General features: G+C 41.6%; 1 long non-coding RNA gene across 5 annotated transcripts in view; it reads right to left on the reverse strand.

Annotated features, from left to right (window-relative positions):
* LOC310880132 overlaps positions 1-18,471 on the reverse strand; it is a 155,134-nt gene that overhangs the window by 121,823 nt on the left and 14,840 nt on the right. Inside the window, exon 3 of one of the 5 annotated variants that reach the window (XR_014571472.1) lies at positions 9,169-9,267. The exons of the other annotated variants lie outside the window; for them this stretch is intronic. This is a non-coding gene — a long non-coding RNA (uncharacterized lncRNA). The remainder of the gene's footprint in view (positions 1-9,168; positions 9,268-18,471) is intronic. 5 annotated transcript variants of the gene reach the window in all.

An 18,471-nucleotide genomic window follows, 5' to 3' on the forward strand; every position in this document is an offset into this window, starting at 1 on the left:
CTTTTCCTGACGTCTTTGCACCTTACTCCACCAGTCCCTCACCTTCCTGCTGCTTTGGTCACTGCTGATTACTACCCCTCATCAAAATCTCATTGTCTGACGGCTTCTGTATAGCACTTTATCTTACAATCCTTTTCAAACACTATTGTAGCGTTTCTGCTCCCTGCCCACACTTGCTGGGAGCCGTTGAACTCACTAATCACAGTCCTGTATTAGCTTAGGAAAACTGCCCATTACTGCTTCCAAATCCAGCCCCACTTTTGCCCCAGTTGCAGGCAATGCTGTCAATGCCAAAGCCAGACACAAGGTGGAACTTCGCACGCTCCAGCAGCCACACCTGCAGCCAACCAAGCCTCGTGCTCTTCAGGTTGAGAAGGGGTTTTCCTGTTGTGAAAGTTATCCTAACCCTGCACCACCAACCCAAAAAGCAAACTGCCCTCTGCGGTGCCAGTGCCTGGCATAGCAGCACCGCACCATATGGGGACCATCAATGCCAGCTGGTGGCAAAAGCCTTGCTGTCGTAATTGTCTTTTTCTAGCCGATATAATTAACCTACTGAGTCTTCTCCTATGGATAAAGGTTTAAAACAGATCGTAAAATGCAAAGTTTTGAAGTTTCAGGCTTTCTTTTCTTTTTCTCTTTAAAAACTCAATTCTCAGTTCTGATCAAACTCGGTTTGGAAGTACCTTGCAAAACAGTTTGAATGCATTTCCACCACCTTTCTTAATGGCGTGAAAGCCATCGTCTGAGACATTGATCCTTCAAAATTGCCTGTGAGCATGTGTCTCATTTTACTCATTATGCTTCACAAGGAAATTTATATAACCTCATTATACACTGCAATTAACTGTCCTAATGACACAATTATACATGTGTCCTAATCACATGAAGAACATGATAATTGTCTAAAAATTATTCAAGAATGTTACATATAAAAATGCAGAAGTCTACAATGTGAAAATAATGATCAGAATCATAAAACCATCAAAGAAAATATATTTATATATTTGCAAAACTTCTGCTCCAAGCCCACAGACAGTAACTTCTAGCAATTTGGAGGAACAGCTGCAAGCAGACAGTTATTCAAAGCACGGCACAAATGTGACCAGAAGCAGTTTTTCATGTATCTCTAGCATTAAATATTTTTTGAATTTTTGAATATTTTGCTATATGTTCAATAGGGCTAATCAGCAGTGTTCATTTTTAAAGCTTCATTAAAGTTGATTTTTCCAGAACAGCCAAATTCAGTCTTGTTTCACACAGACTGCTGAGAGAGAGGTCTCAGAGGGCGTGTGCCCACTGCACGCCGGGCACCCACCCGTCCCCTCCCAGCCACCAGCACGATCCCCTGCGACACCCTGCTCGGCCTTCCAACCCACCCAGGGGAAGGAGGTCTGCGGAAAGCCCAGCGCTGCTCTGGTCTCTTCACAGGTCTGGTACGGAGATCCCCTGAGCCAGTTCAGTTCTACATTTCTGGAGCTCCAGCCTCACACTTTTCAAACACAGTGCAGCTGGGAAGGCAGAAGAGATCATCCCTGAGCAGTAGCAAGAAAGCAGAACCCATTTCAGCAGTACGAGGAACTTTTTTTTCATGACAAAGACTGCACAGATTAAGTTTTAAAGCCATTTAATCAGTAAATATTTTAGCATTTCTATAAAGGCATACACCTGTACTATCCCCCCCTCTGAAACAGAAAACAAACACAAGCTATAGTTATGCAAACACCGATCACATTTTCTCCCTTTGAGGGCCAAGACCTCCCAAGGAGTGGCTGCTATTTAAAGTAAAATTATGCTCAAATGAACAGCATCTATCAAAGTGTCATATTGATTTGGAAATAAAACACAAGGCTTTGCTGTTCTGAGTAAACCAATAAGAGAATCTAGAAAAAAACACTTTTCCAAGTGTTCATCAACCCAAAATTCTATAAAATAACACTCTTAAACTAAAATAACCTGTCTCAGAAAAGAATTCAGCTGAATCTTCAGCAAAATAAATAGAAGTGGATGTAACTGCAGCAAGAGAACATTACTTACTCTGTTGGAGAAGCAGCATTTGGATGGCTGTTTTTCCAAGCCAGCTGTACATTATTGTGTTCACTCTGGTGTTTCCTATCACTCAAGCAAAGCAGACTTACCACTGAATAAGCAAATTAGCTTCCTCCCCTGTGATTACTGTTCTTTCTTGGTCATTTCATTCAAATAAACAGGGAACCCCTTTAAGTTTCATTAAATTGTAAAACAAGTTAATAACTCACTATTATAAACAACGGTGTGTCTGTCTCTATACTTTTCCTAAATCCTTCTCAAGCACTTCTTGTTCTTATAGCATATGTTCTTGAAGACCAGAAAAAAAACGAAGTCTTTATATTCATTTAAACACCCCAGATGTGCAGCTCTGCGGCTGACTAAGCCCAGTAACAGAGATGTCCTGCTGCAGAAGCACTGGCCATTTTTCTGCACGCTTTTAGAAACAGTTCAATGCAACTAGATGCAGATTTTGATTAAATGTTCCAAAAAAAAAAAAAGTGAGGTCATTTAGAATGAAGGAATGAAAGTGTAACAGTGCTTTTCTAGCAGCATAATGACTAAAATACAGGCAAATACAAAACCCCTTAACGGTGCTTTAGGAAGAAGTGATGTATTCATTATAAAGTTTTTCTTACAGCTTTTGAGGCTATCCTTCATTTTTTGAAAATCTTCACAAGCTTATTGCTTAAGTGCTGAAGACGCTTTGGCAAGAAGTAATTTTGAACCCATACCATATTAAATGCTACACAAAGCATACAGTGGGTCATAAAAAGCTTTCCAGCTGTGTAGTTTAGTTCTAAAATCATTTAATTGATAGATGCATGGGGCTTTTTGCATCAAACTAATAAAAACTCGATTTAGCTTTCACAGAGCTAACTGACACAGAGCTCTAAGTAAAACTAACAGCAGCCAGTCATTGTACCTCATCCTCCACCTTCCATGTTATGGTGAAAATCCTTCCCATCACGGCTTAAAGTGCAATTCCTGGGGCCTCCTTTCAGCTGTGCTCATTGCCTAGAGCAACAGAGGTTCACCTTGTCTAGGACTCCCCAGATCACTACTGCAGAATAACCTTAATTGATTCTCCTAATAATGTAGGAATTAATAATCCTATAATGTTTAATTCATGATGGCAAAGTTGCTTAAGGAGCTTCCATGACAAAGAAATTCAAGCATGTTGGTCTAATAATAGGTGTCATGAATATATGGAATCCCAAAATACTTTCAGTGGAATGAATCTTTAATTAACAATTCTTTTAAAGAGGTTTACATTTTCAAGAAAAAAAAAATAAAGGATTGTCACAGAGAAATATAAATCAGGTTGCCACTGAGAATTTTCTTTTAAAGTGACATTTATCAACTACATGAATAAGTACATTGACATTTGTAGAAACTGAAGCTGATGAAGCTATATGCTACTGCTTAATATTATTTTCCTTTTTATAAAGAGTCACAATTTGAGCATAAAAATTGCTCTTATTAGGCAGAGAATGTCAAGTCTTATTGCTAAATTTACTGTAGCAATTCAGCATGAAAACAAGTATTGCCCTTTTGGCTTTCAGCACTTCAGCATCTTCCATTAAAGTGCCCATTCAATATCTATGCAAACTTTACTACTGTGTTATTACCTAGGCCAACAACAGGGTGTTTTATCTGAGTCACTACACAATACTAACCTCCTTCTAGTACTGACACAGTCACCAAAATATAATGCTAGTCTTGCACCCAGGCCTTAAAGCCTCATTACGAGCAGTGGCTGTGTGCCTAGACTCAGGCACACTTCTTGGCAAGACATCTGCACTTCTGAAGGTCCTGGAAAAATGACCCAAGTCACTTCTGTCCAGCTGGTCAGCTCTGGACACGGGGCTGAGGCAGGTGGGGACTCAACAAGACAAGCCGTGCACATGGCAGCCCTGCTCAAGACGTGCAAGACTGGGACTAAGATCACCGAAGGGCAATTTGCCTACAACATTTTCAAACATCTTGGACTAGCAGCTGCAAACATGCTCCTTTTAAAGGATATGCTGATCATAGAAACCACATCTATACAAGCACTAATAAAATGTCCCGAGCCTACACACTTCCTGAAGCATGGACAGCCTGATGTGCTGGACTTCTGACCACACGGCGTACAGCACAGACACCTCCAAGGTCCCTTCACAGAGATATACAGCCCCCGCTCTCAAGGGATGTGGCACGCCAGAAGCGATAGCCACGCTGTCGGTGTTAGAGCAGTAAATATTCCAAAGACCGCACAGATTTCACTCCTGGAGGATGGCATGAAGTGACTCTTCAACATCCACAAAACCTCAAATGTTTGCCTAAATGTTTAAACAATTTAGGAGCTCACACACAAACTCATGCCCATTTAGAGACAAAAATCAAAGCAATATATTTTTTCCAGATGCTCTACTGGATTGCTCAAGCTGTAATGGGCACACTTACAAGAAACCGCAATAAAAAAGACAAAATGTTCACGCAATACAACATGAACATAGCAAAACAGCCATTAATATCGTTCTCCCAGAGAAAAATGGCTTACTAAATAGCCTGAAAGGACATCTGACATGTATCTTTCCCCGTTTTCAAGAAATATAGCCATACATAAAACTGATATGATTACTTGCTAAATCTAATAAGTTTCTTTTTCTTTGATGGTTGTTTGCTCCTTAATGTGCTTTAAATGTGTAATAAAAATATAATGAAAAACATACATTTATTCTATGTGGCAGCTACTGCATATTCCATGAAAAAATAATCTTATAAAGTTTAATTTTACAGTGTTTCTTAAACCTTTTTCTACTTACTCACTCTATGCGCAGGGTATCTGCAAAGGAATTTAATACTTAACATAACACTTTTCTTTACCCACACTAATGCCAAATTTTCTCTTTAGTCATTGTCTCTTCTCTTCTGAAAGCCTAGAAGAGGAAAAGCAAATGGATTTAAGGTTTCCAGTGAGTCTCATTAAAATGTAAAGTCCAAATATCCTCATCGTTTTTTTCATGATTACTTTAGGCCTGTTGTGGGATTTTCCTGTCTGGGCATTTGTCTTCCATAGCATTTTAATATCCTTGAGAACTCTGAACTGAGCTTAACTCATTGTCACTAGTGATATCAGTGCATCTGTTTTGCATTAAGGAAATGCAAATTTGAGCACAGATGAGTTTAAAGAGCACTTATTTTTCAAAAGACATTTGTCAGGAGAAACATCAGCAAATAAAAGCTGTTGACAGGAGACCCTGTGCGAATCTTCAGGAAAACATAGTCCAGAAAACCTCTTTGGACAGCTTCCCTCATTTCTTCTTGCAGCTGAATTTCCCACCAAAATCATAGTTGTAGTCAATAGTCTAACAATCTAATTTTTTAAAATAATCTCACATTACATAAATGTTTATTTTACATGCCTCACCATTCATTTAAAGCCAAAAAGCCTTGCTTACAAAATCCTTCATGATGTCAATTCAGATAAGAGTTTTCACTCAGCTCAAGAGATAAGTGGTGAGGACCTGCAGATGCCGTGATCTGTTACTATTACCAGGCTCAGCACATACACTAAGCTCTTTGCCAGGGCCATAGTAAGTCACCCTACCACTAAGTTCACAACTTCAAACGGCCTTGATCTTAATTGATTTTATCACGCTACTTGTCATATTAGCAGAGCCGTGTAGAAAAATGTGTAGCTGCAGTGTTGAAAATTCTGTGCTCCTTATTAATTAGGATGTGTTCTCTGCCAAAAGTCAAGAGGATGACATTTTCCATGAAATACCATTTAAAAAAAAAAAAAGGTTCTAGTTGTTTCACAGAAATAAAAGTCTCTGCATTCCTGTGATCATCCCATCCCATCCTCCACCCCATCAATCCCAATTTCCATTCATCTTTCCTGAGCACACCTGCCCAGGATTGTGGAGGAGCCCCAATGGCTAGACACAGCGTACATCATTTTCTGTTTATATCTAAGTGGATGTAAGTACAGTCTTCTAGGTACACATGTTTAAACCAAAACTTGAGTTAATTCTTTCAGTCTTCATATGCGTACATGGGAGGTGGGGACAACACATCAAACCAGAACTGCAAACGGCAGCATGTACAGAAACAGCAAATACACTCGGGTATTGTGATTCTATTTCTCTCCAAAGCTGCCCATTTTTAGGGCCACTGGACTAAGCTCTGACCTTGACAGAGCCAAAGAGCCAGCAAGCACTCTCTAGCAATGGCCGGGAAGTGTTTTGAAATCATATTTTGAATCCCTCCCTGAAACCGCAGGCAGTTCTGCAAGCATCTCACCCGTCCAGTTGCCGACCCGGGGCTGCCTGAGCTCTTTTGCTGCATGGCAGTTACAGCCGCTCTGCTTTACCACTGCAGCTGTATGCTCCAACCACATTAAAGCCCAATATACTCTCAGTCACCGTAAAATGCCACTTCATAATACGCTAAGGCAGGGTGCTTTACTGTTTACAACAGATGGCAAAACTAAACATGCTTTAAAATGGTTTAAATTGGGGAAAAATCTTCCCATCTCTGACTGTCACACGATTCATTTTCTCGGGTTAGTGTGCAGGCCAAGCAGTGGCAGCAGCTGGAAGGGGACACCCCTGGTGAACGGCAAGCTTCTCCTCAAGCGCCGCACATCAGTTCCCAAAACTTATCGTGCTGCTGCTGCTCGGCACGGCCGCCCTGAGGCAGCAGACCTAACTCCGCTGCGGAGGCCGGGCAGAAGCACCCAGAAGGCAGGTTTGCAGGACGAGGACCAGTCAGTCTTTCCAAAACGTCTGCTGGGAACGTCTGCCCCGTGCCCAGCAGCCTGGCCTGCAGCCCTCCGGCCCTCCCCACTGACAAGCCACGGGCCGGCCTCGCCAGCCAAACGCGAGCACCTCAGTGCAAGGGGCACATTCTCTTCTTCGTCCTAAGACTTGGCCAGTGCTGAGGTCGGCAGGCCTGTGCACCTGGTAGACTTCCTTAGATGCTGCTGATGCATTTACTCCAGTTAAACATTAACTGTATGGGACAGCTAAGATTTTTTATTATTTCATGTATGGGAAGAGCAATGTCTCTGGCTCAGACTGAGGAGCCGCAGCAGCCGTAGGCGGTGGCACAGGGTGCCCAGGGCAGACCCGAACATCCCAGTGAGCCCAGCCTGCCCCCAGCCCTGCAGCCGGGCACGCACCGGGAGGTGGCCTGCTCGGGCATCCCCCAGCAGTCACACCTAGTGGGATTAACCCTGGGGCTTAAAGCTAGACATGGGCTTGAGCTTTTCCTAAATTGAATTCGCTTCCTGGCACTTATTAGGGTACCAGTGACTTGATAATCTCAGTGCTACCTTTACCGTGTATTTTTCCCCTTCTTTACCCTTAAATATGAAATTAGAAGAGCCATTTGCTCATCTAAGCAATATTGACACATCACATTTGCTCAAGCAACAAGGATCAATAGCATATGAATCCCAAGAGACCTGCCAGGACATGGAAAAATATAATAAAGATCAAGGTAACAGCAGGTTTTAATTATGTGAGAAAAAGTATGTTCTGTAAGGTCTTTGCAATTTGAGACTATAATCAAAATGTCATCAGCCTGCCTCTTGTATTTTCAATCTCTTAGGAAAATGACTAAAACTGGTATAACATTTTCAGATTAATTTTGATGCTTCCATCAGAAAGCCTGACATTTGGCTAATGTCAGACATCACCTACATTGTCATTTGATTTCTTTCTTCCCCCTTGGGTGTCACTTTGCTAATGACCTGGAGGTGGTAATGAAATGCAATGAACAGATTAAGGACAAAACTTAGAAAACAAAGCAATATAGGCTGTGACATTAATGTGCCACCGATGGAAAATATTCAGAACTGTATGATACACAACACCGCTTAAAACTTTAAATGTAAACATTATTTTCATTTATTCAGTTAGTTGACACTAAGCAAACTAGTCTGCCTCGAGTACTGTAAAACCTTGCATCAGAACACAAGATATCTGTCAGGAACACCACAAAGCTTCTTAAGTGTTACAGTTATATCACTGTCTCTGACGTAGGAAGATGTAGATTTTGGCCTCCGTTTCATGCGAAACAGTGTGCTTTTACAAAGTTTCTGTGCTCTCAGCCTACATATACCTGGTACCTAATTGGAGCCCTTCCTCTATCAAACCTTCTTTGAAGTTTGATACCAACTAACTTACTAAAAACTATATGAAAAGTTTTCTGTCTCCTTCCACAAAACATCTCGTGGTACTAGCTACACATGATACACAAGGAAAGAAAAACTCCCGGCATCTTAAGAAAATAATTATAGACATGTAAGGGTAAGGAATTATCTAAGATCCTTATGAGGAAACAAGGTAAAATATGCAAGCGTCATCAGGGACTCACAGAAATGCAAAGCCAAAAGGACTTGCAGAGATCACACGGGCAGCATTGCCTCCGATGCTCCCGAGAGCAGCACAGGGAGCGCGGGCTCAGAACTGCTCCTCTCAAGGCCACGCCGCCGTGCTGCAGCAGGGCTCAAGTGGCTCTCGGGGGCTTAGGAAGCCTATCTGATAGAGGATTAGGAAAGTGCCCCACTAGGAAGTCACTGCAGAAAGCATGCTGAAACAAGGCAGGAGGGCCTCACAGGGGCATATCAAACCAAGCACTCCTCCCCGGGATAATGACACCGCTGGGAGCTGCAAGCCTGTTCAGAGGACTCCCTCCAAAGTAACTCCTCCTGGGGACCAATTTAGAAGACCCCAAAATGAAAGAAGGGACAAGTTAAACACCATTTACTGCCTGCAATGTACTCCTGCTCCTCAGTCATGGCAGGAGCCAGTGCCTACACCCTTTTGTTTTTCAAAGAAATTCAGCCCTACTGAGTCTCAGCTTGTTCACATCAGCTCAGCTCACTACTGTAACCCCTTCTTCCCATCCCCAGCCTGTTATGCAGCTTTTTTCCCTGCAGTGAACATCTAAGGTTTGCCACAATCCCTCCAGAGAAGCTGCTGCTGCTAACAGCACCTTGACTATTAACAGGGAAGCTCTGCGCTCCCAATGAAGCTGCTCCCAATGATGCTTTCCTTTGTCCTCTAATCTTCTAGGTGGAAGCATGGATTGTAATTCCAAGTTACTGATTTCCTCAAACAGAATTTAAAGCACAGAGAAATTTACCTTTCTCCTTCCTTTAAAAGGTGCGTTACAAGAAATGCCAAGTATCCCAATTTCAAGTGCAGCCCAAACAAGCCTCAGAGGAAGTCCTATAGTTAACCACTGCAAAAGAAAAGATGCATACAGTTTAAGTGGGGACACAAAATATGAAGCACATGTCGTTTTGGCTCTTGCTTTTGCTGATATGAGTTTATTATTCCGCACAACGAAGTCATTTGGAGAAGGCGTGCACATTGGACGAAATTCATGCCTATAAGAAATGCACTTCGATGTCTGCCCAAGCTAAAGCTTTGCCAGGATAGGAATTTTGCAGAGATGGTTGGCATAGCATTGAGCAGGTACATCCAAATGCAGCCTTCATTGAGTGCACATTTCTAAGTCCAAACTCACCAGCGTTAGGCAGTTTGGCTCCATTTCTTTTGTTACCAGATAGCAAGAACTCACTTCGAACTTAATCTCATAATCCTAATGACTGAGAGCACATACTGCTATAACCAAAAACCAGAATCTGTTGTTGTGACTTCAGAGTGTTATCCCCAAACCTGAGAAAAGAAGTGATGAATGATATCATTACAGTTCCTATTACACCGTCTGTTTGCAGAGCTCACACCCCGCCCTGTCACTTGCACCGACAAGACAGAAACTATGGCTTAACTGAGGTAATTTCAGCTAAATCCAAAACCTCTGAAACTGACACAAAATTGAGATGCTGCTGTAGAACTCTAAGTATTATCATAAAAAGCAATAGCTGCTACTGTGATAATTGCAAAATACTATGGTGAAATTACTTATCTTCTAACCCATGCCTTGCAGACCTCTGAGGTTCTCATTTAACTGCATCGTACAGAACAAATACTGACTGAAGCTTGTCAAGACATACAAGACCACATATGCTATAGAGAGACCAACCAGACTTTGTCACCTCTTGCTTAACTGTCTGCCCTTGAAAAGATACATTTTGCTTCTAATTTAGGCCTTCTGTAGTGGGAATGTCTTTTGAATGCTAGAGAACTACAGCGACCAAAAGCTATTAATCTGCAGCGCATGCATCACCCTTACCACATTACTACTTTCCTGGTGAGAAAAAAAGGAAAAGTATTTCTGGCGTGCTCTTTGAAACGCTTGAACAAATAACTGAAGGCCAAGAGAGAGAGCAGAAAGGCCATGGAAGTACCAGGAAACATCTCTCTCTGACGTCTTCGAAAGGCACTTTTTCTATGAACCGCATCGGTTGAACAGGTTTTTGAGATCAAATAAAAGCGTAAGTCAGTCATGTAAATCTGAAAGGGAAAGCAACTACCATTTGAAGCAGTGGGGCTCAAAGCCAACAAATCAGCAGAATGGACCTCATGATTTCAGCCTTACTTCCAGTCTGCTCCTCAGATTCTTTCTACCTTCTAGAACTCTCACCACTCCCAAAGGAAAGAAGAATGAACCAACAACGCCACGCAGGATTTCACCACTGACAGGGAGCTTTCGTGGAAGGATCTCACGTACCATGGGAGAGGGGATGTGGCAGGCACAGGAGCCTTCTGAACCCGTCTGCCATGAGCAAAGCCCCTCGGCAAGGACACCACAGGCTGCGGCCACTGCTCTGCCCCCAGCTCTGGGGGAACCAGGTGGGCAGACCTCCTGCTGCTCCCACCATGTACGTGTCATGGGCAAATCCTCTTCGTACTTGTATAAGGGATAAGCAATTTGAGGGATTTGCATGTATAGCTTTACAAATAAAAGTATGCAGTGTATTTATTTTGTTCTTCTTCTATTACCATAAAATAATAATCTGCATTTTAACAGATGCGGAAATTGACACAATATGAATTAGGCAATTTTCTTACTATCAGTGAGTAATAGAATAAGGAATGACCTAACTTCTCTGCATGCACTAACTGCTCCATCACATTGCTTTCCAGCACACTCTATTTCTTTCCGCCCACTGCATCAACACTCCACAACGCGGCTTGTTTGCCCAGCACAGAGAGTATGCAAAATCCAACCTGCACAACGCAGTCATAATAATTATTTTGGAAGACAAAAATCCCAACAGAAAAAAAGAAAAAAAAAGGGGAAAAAAAGCGTTTTCTAATACTTTCACTGAAAAATTGTAGCTCGGATATAAAGCACGTTTCCCCAAACCTGCTGTGTAACATCCCAAGCAGTTGCAGGGCTCTCCCATGTCCCCGGCCGGGGCTGCTGCCATGGCCCCCCCGAGGCCAGACTTCACGAAGCTCGCAGAAACACCGTTACCGCAGCGGGGTACGCAGTGAAGTCGCCCATCATCCCATGTTGCCCTCAGTGAGCAGATACCTGACCCCCCAGTACTGGCTCAGGACAGGGACGGTACCCTGCGAGGAAGGCCGGGCTGATGCAGCAGGACCCCCAGGCCTCCTCATGGCCACCCTCCAGCAGTGGGGGCACCCAAGTGGTGCAGCCACACTTACCAGCCATCCGTGGGCTGGCGATGGTCTGCTTTGGTCCAGTTCCCTGCGTGCTTTGTCGTGTCCTCCCCAGGAGAGGCCACGCAGGACTGGGACAGTGGCCGGGCCCCCCACACCGCTGGCCCTACCGCAGGGCAGTGGGGATGCCGCAGCAGCATGAGGGTCAGCAGGTTGTGGGGCAGGGTGCCCCCATTTGCAGGCAAGCAGCACCCAGCCACAACGGGGGTGGCTTCAGGGCTCTGTCAGGACAGCTGGTCCCCGGCACGGTGGGCAGTGGAGGGCTCCCTGCCCCACTGCTACCTGCACGGCGGGTCACCGGCGCTGTCTGTGGCGCCAGAGGTAATAATTAGGCCTTGAGCGATGTGCGAACACCTGCCGGGGACCGGGGAGGATGACTACAAGGCATTAATTTAATTTCTTTCCCAGGCTGAGGCATTGAATGAACAGTGGTCGGTTCATCAAGGTAGCAGACATCATCTGAAAGTACGTCACTTAAAATAGCAGGTATAAAACCCTGCCTCAACACGGGGCTGAGCGTTAAAGAAAGCGGTTCAGACAGGCGCAGGTGTCCCTGACAAGTATCTGAAATGTATTTAACTTTTGTGGAAATGACCCTTTCCATGACAGGCATATTTTGCTACATAATACAATAGCTCACATTTGAGCTATTTTTCTGAGAGACAGCCAGATTTTCACTTTCTTAAACGTAGAACAGGACTTTATACTGTTACACAATCTCATTTTACCTTCAAACATTTCATAAAAGTACTTTTGATTCTTCAGAAACATGAGGTGCTGACAGACAAAGCTAAAAAAAAATGTGTTTTTTTTACAGGGTTGACTCTATAAAATCACTGCTCATGATTATACTTGAAAACCCGATGCTGTCTGGAGAGGACTGCACTGCTGCTCTGTGCCTGTCTCACATCTGAGCAGTGTTTGGAGAGCAGAGGGATAAAATGGTTCAGTGAATTAATTGAACTAAGTGTTGTAAGCCATAAATTAAAAAAAATATATAACAAAAAAAAGCCATTATTGTGGCAAATATTGAAGGTTTTTAAAAACAATGCTGCAAGAAATCTTATTTGCTACTAGATAACGCTCAATTCCTTTGGTCTTGATTTGCAAAGGATAAGTTGAAGCTAAATTATCAAGGAATACAGTAAGTAAATTGATATGTTTTAATCTCCTAATGTGATAGCAGCCATTGCATGACATTTTTCTCATGATGTGAGGTACAGTAATTTATGACCACATGGGAGAACTTCAGGCTCTATGTTTTAGACCATCAGTTCTTCCTAGGTGGTTGGTTCAAGCAGAAGGCCTATACTTCAGACATTTCCAGTTTAAGTGAAATATCAAAGAATTGGGGTTGTAATCTGGTGAGTTAGAGCTAAAATTTCCAAAGTACTGCTGCAAAAGCTTCCCTAGCAGGATGGGAAGTTTCTTTCTGCTGCATGCTTCCATGCATAGGATGATTTGTCATCGTGGAGGCTCATTAAGCCTAAGGTAAACACAGATCTGCATATGTATGTATTATCAAATAGTCTTACAGGCTATACCACTAAATCACCAAGACAATTATACTTCAGTATGCAAATGCACCACTGTGTTGATACAAGGAATATCCAAAATGAGATAATCTTGGCTAAAGTTCTAATTTTGAATAAGCCGGTATGTTCACAGTACTCCTTTTGAGAAGAATCTATGTTTGTTTGAAAAGAAAAGAATAAGGTTTATAACTTCATGGACCCTTTAATGTCAACACCTACTGCAGATACAAATTACCCCAGATTTTCCCTGAGTTGTATACCTACATTATATTTCATGCATATACGTTTGAAAGTTAGTGAACTGAAAGTTAGTGAACTGAAAGAAAATGAATAGATGTAGTCAGCCAGAGCAAGCATTCTCAAAGAGTTCTTTGAGATATAAGCCTGGGCTTCCCACATGTGAAGGACAGAGTACGGGGAATTTAGAGTTCAAGCACCTTCTTTTAAAAGACAACATTCCTTCCCCCATTCCCTTGTAGGGCTTGCTTGTGGCATGCTTCATGCTAATTAAACTTTGAGTTGATAAATACAGGGACTGCATTTTGACTGAATGCAAAGTCTTATTCTTCAATTAATCAAATTTCATATTTAGGATATAAGTAGAGGAGGGAAATGTCTCCAAAATATGTTGGTCCTGGTACATTGGGGATTCAGAGGAGAAGAATGTTAAAAAGAAGAATCTGAAATATCTGAAATTTTCCATTGAGTGACAGCTACACAGGCAGATTTTTGTTACAAGCAGTAACACCAAGCAGCTCCGGGTTCAAAAGTGATACAGAAAGACATTGAAGTATCCTCATTTCTGTTATTACTGAAATGGTTAAGTACCTGTCAGGCACAAAAATCTGCGAAGGGACAAAAATATGAAACAGGCATGAGAAGAGCTACAGTACAGTACACAACAAGTGATTAAACAGCATTTCACAGGCCTTGAACAACTCAGAACAACAGAATACCTTTTTTTTCAGGATTTCATCTGTTTTATACTGAATATGCCAGTATGCAATACATTACATGTATGTGGAGTGTTAGTCAAACTGCAGTATATCTTGAACATAGTACAAGCAGCTCAACACATCAGTGATCAGGTTTTTTTTTTGTGAAACCGAAAGGTGTTTATGGCACTGAGAAATCTAAAATCTAGGAACTCTGAATTAGTAGGAAAGTCAGGAAAATATTTTTAGAAGAGTAGAATCATCATACTTCCTAGGAAAGGAGCATTCACTCTTTAATTCATGCATCGTATAACCTTGAGGGCAGTACTGTCAGTATGACTCGGGTCTTACCCAAAGGAACTGAATCACGCTGGTGAAGAAGCACTTCATTTTATATGCCCATCCGTTTTTTACCTTCCACTGTGAGACTGTCAGTGAGAGTTAATTGGTGGCAACTGTGATAGTAACTGCTGTAGCGTAGGAAATGTCTTCTGGGGACTCCACGAACACCACCTATTCATTGTTTTATATGTATAGGCTGCCTAGGAGAAGATGGCTGACAGTGCTCTGTGAGTACTGATGTAGATCAGATTGTAGACAGTGGCCTGCCCGTGAAGTGTTATGTATTTTATCACCTAACGACTCAAATAAAAAGATGTTATAGAGAAAGAATATTACTTCCAATATTTATGTCAAATACCTATTCACTTCCCTTTGGAAAAGAATAGGTGATTATTGCGAGCAGGACAGTTGCAAAGTAAATAAATCCTAAGTTATCTGCAGCAAATAAAGCAATTTCATTGCATTTTACAGCCTGGTAACAGTGAACCTGCCAGAATGTGCTGCCAACACACACTATTTGTGCTGAGGAACTGCCCAGTTACAAGGCTCCAGAGTTCTCTTGAAGCAACAGATTTGTGTGCAAAAAGCCTGTTTTTATCGAAAACTGGTTCTACTTTGCATAGTATCTGCCACCAGTTGTAATAAGCGTTGAATTAAATGTGAGCTGGTTATTTTCCATCTGGTTCTAAATTACAAAGAGCAGAAATTGTGAATGATGTAACTGAATAATTTATTGAGATAACTAAAATTAAAGTTAATTTAATAAAGTTTATTTTTCTTTCATACTCAGGTCTCATCAGAAAAGCACACAATATGCACCATAAGAGAAGAACATTCCTATTTTCTTCTAAACACACAACCTGACAATTAGAGAATTTAAATGGCCTTAGTAGAAGGCTTTTCCAGATGGTTGTGATGAAGTATGAGATGTATTTATTCATATCTTTACCATGTAGAAGTGAAACAGATAAGCCATTGCAGTTGAAAGCTATAGAACATCCAGGAATTCCATAAAGAGACATGAACAATGCTGAATAATACAAATGACAGGAGAATTTGGGTAAGACAGTTCCCTGTTCCCAGTAGGTTTATGATGTAAAGTGCTGGGGTATTAAAAATAGGTGGTTTGTTTAGAATTTCTAGCTGTAATTCCTAAACTCAGATGTATGTTTTTTTGCTTCTACAGTAGAGGGATAAAGGTTTGTCTTCTAAGACTTACTAATTTTGTTTATTTTTCTATAATTCAAACCACTGAAAAATATAGTATTCCCAATTCCTACGTATACGTTTAGAAATCCTTTGTCGTTAGAGAAGTCATTCTTCTAACAGTGTCCATAAATAAGTGTAGTCGCGGAAAGCATTTTGCAAATCTAGAAAGCAGATGTGTTTGGAGTTTTTATCACGACATAATTCTTTGAGCAGGAATGAATGGAGAGAGAACCAGAGCTCTTTTCTCTGGATTCATTTTAGCTTGCAGTTCTGGAACATATAATAGCACTCTTGGTATTTGACAGAATCTAGTGATCAGTACTGCAGAAAATGTTCCAGATCGCATTATCTTTTGGACAAAATTCCAGATCAGCTGTCCTCAACAAGAAGGCAAGGTGTTCCATGGGTTTCAGATAAGCTAGGAACTCACTTGGTACCTAATGAATTGTGACATCCTATGTTGGTTTGGTTCTTGCAGTCATGTGGAAAATAACAATGAAAGGCATTGGCCATTAATAAAACAGAAAATGACACAAGCAGCACAGACAGCATTGTCTGATGATTCACTGAACTGAGAATCAGAACACGCAGGCTCTGTGACTGCAGATAACAGCAGCAGCGTGAAGGGAAGTTGCATGCTTTTTCAGGTGCTGTCACACCACTTGCAAGAAAATACAGTGCAGGGCTGCCAGAACAGGGCCTGGCTGATGGTCAGAGTAATCCAGCACTGCTGAACTACAAAACGTATAGTATAACAACAAAGACTACTCTGTGCCTAGCACCTCACTCCAGTTATGAATGCATCTTTCATTAAATAGTTATGCCTTTTCACATTTAAAACCAGTAAAAATAAAGACTTTTTGCTGATGAGAAGAAAATGTCCACTAGATTAAGGAACCGGTTATGTTCTTCACCTTTCAGGGGGAAGAAAGAAAATTCCTTTAGTGAAATCCACCAGGCTTGCAGTAGTGACGTTATTAGCAAAAACAGGTTCCTGGCTATCAATTAGACAAATTTACTCTAATAGGATACCCTAACATATTGCTTCTGTGGGTTTTTTTGTTTGTTTGTTTTGTTCTAATAGCAAGGTAAAAGAACCTTAGATTTTTAAAATTAAGTTTACAATTCAATGTTGGTTTTGAAGTAAATAGGAAATCTTATGGGATGGGGATAATGGCTTCATGCTTTTGCTCGGAACATCTGCATGCATGATGCATAAAGGCCATTGCTCTACTTAGGTCTCTTGGAGACTTATTTCTCCAGAACAAGCTTTCAGATGTTTTCCCCTGGACATACACGTACTTCCCAACTGTCAAGGTCACAGTCTCTACTTATAAATTCCTAAACAGAAAAAAAGTAAGTCCTTCAAGAAGGGAAGTTATGTAACTGAGTATCTATAATTAAACTGAACAATGACACCAATAATCATACTTCATGAAACAAGAGCTGAAACTATAACTTGGCAAGAAAAGTGTGGCTCAGGGGACCGGGTAGAAATCAGAACTTCTTCCCTCTCTGTGTCTCTGGTTCGAATGTGGCTCAGTCAGAAACAGCTAATAACAGAAGTTATTTTCGTCTGGCTTATTTGATAAGTCTTTGCAAGTAATCACTTTGTCCAAATCTCATTGAGGTCAGAGAGAGCCTTTCCATTTACTTCATGTGTCTTTGAATGAAAGTACTGGTAGTAAGATTCACGTGCAGCTATTTATACTCCACACCCATTATCTTTCTTCCTGACAGTATGAGCTGTAAGGTTATGAAGGCTGCCCCTCTCGTGTACAGAATTACTCATACAGCTGTAGCTCACTTGTTAAGGTATATTGAAACTTAGCACATGAACCATTTTTATGCTTGTTTCATGAATAAATGCTTGAGACTACGGACAGTCTCTAAATAAAGCTACAACCCATTCTTGTGTTCATCAAACACCTGCTTCATATTTGTGAGCTCTGCACTTTGCAGAGTTGACGTCTAAACAGGTGGGTGCTCTAATAATAAAGGAAACCCATTCGTATCTGGGAATCCCAAGAGCTGTATGAATCACAGCTGGACCTCTGAGATCTGGAGATCTTTGAAATCCTAATCTTTAATTAAACTTGTAAAGGAGAACCAGTATAGTAGAAGACAAAATAACAGTAGTATTTGGAAAGAGTCAAGTGAGGCAGGATGTAAGTATATGATTTCCTCCATTTTAGATGCACCTGCTGTAATGGCATTTGCAAGGGAAGAGGTGTCAGGAGCTGGTTAGGAGCTCACGATGCCAGTGAGGTTATTGCAGCAGCAGTGAATTATATGGGTGCAGAATCAGTGTGACTTCTGCCCCTCCTCTGCAGCAACAGCTGCTTCTAGATGAAAGCACAGGATAAGCAAAACTTCTTCTGTGTGACAGAATAAACCTGACTTATTTCTGGGTCCAAACATCAAAGGATCAAGTTGCTAAAATCCTCCGACAGCACTGAGAGCTGTGGCCACTAATTGCTTCTGTGGAGCCAGAGCAAATTTCCTCTGTCTTCACCATACTCAGCTACAGGATTGCTGCTCATCCAGCTGCAAATACCTGACAGGCAGACAGCACCTCAGGGACGGAGGGCTTTAAAGCAAAGTACAGCCATGTGTCTTTGACATGTCCACGTGAAAATTCACGATGTGCTGACAATCCAGATCTCTTACTAGCATCATGTAGTCCAGATAAAGTAAAAGCCCCAAATAAAAGGTGGCCCTGGGATACGTAAAAGTTGCTTTGGAGCAAGAGATGAAAATATTCCTGGTACAAACTTAATGGAGTCCAGCACACAGACCAAATTCCGAAACAGGCAGTAACAGACATGT

Source organism: Anser anser (genome assembly GCF_964211835.1).
Source record: "Anser anser genome assembly, chromosome: 12".
In the NCBI taxonomy this organism is placed as follows: domain Eukaryota; kingdom Metazoa; phylum Chordata; class Aves; order Anseriformes; family Anatidae; genus Anser; species Anser anser.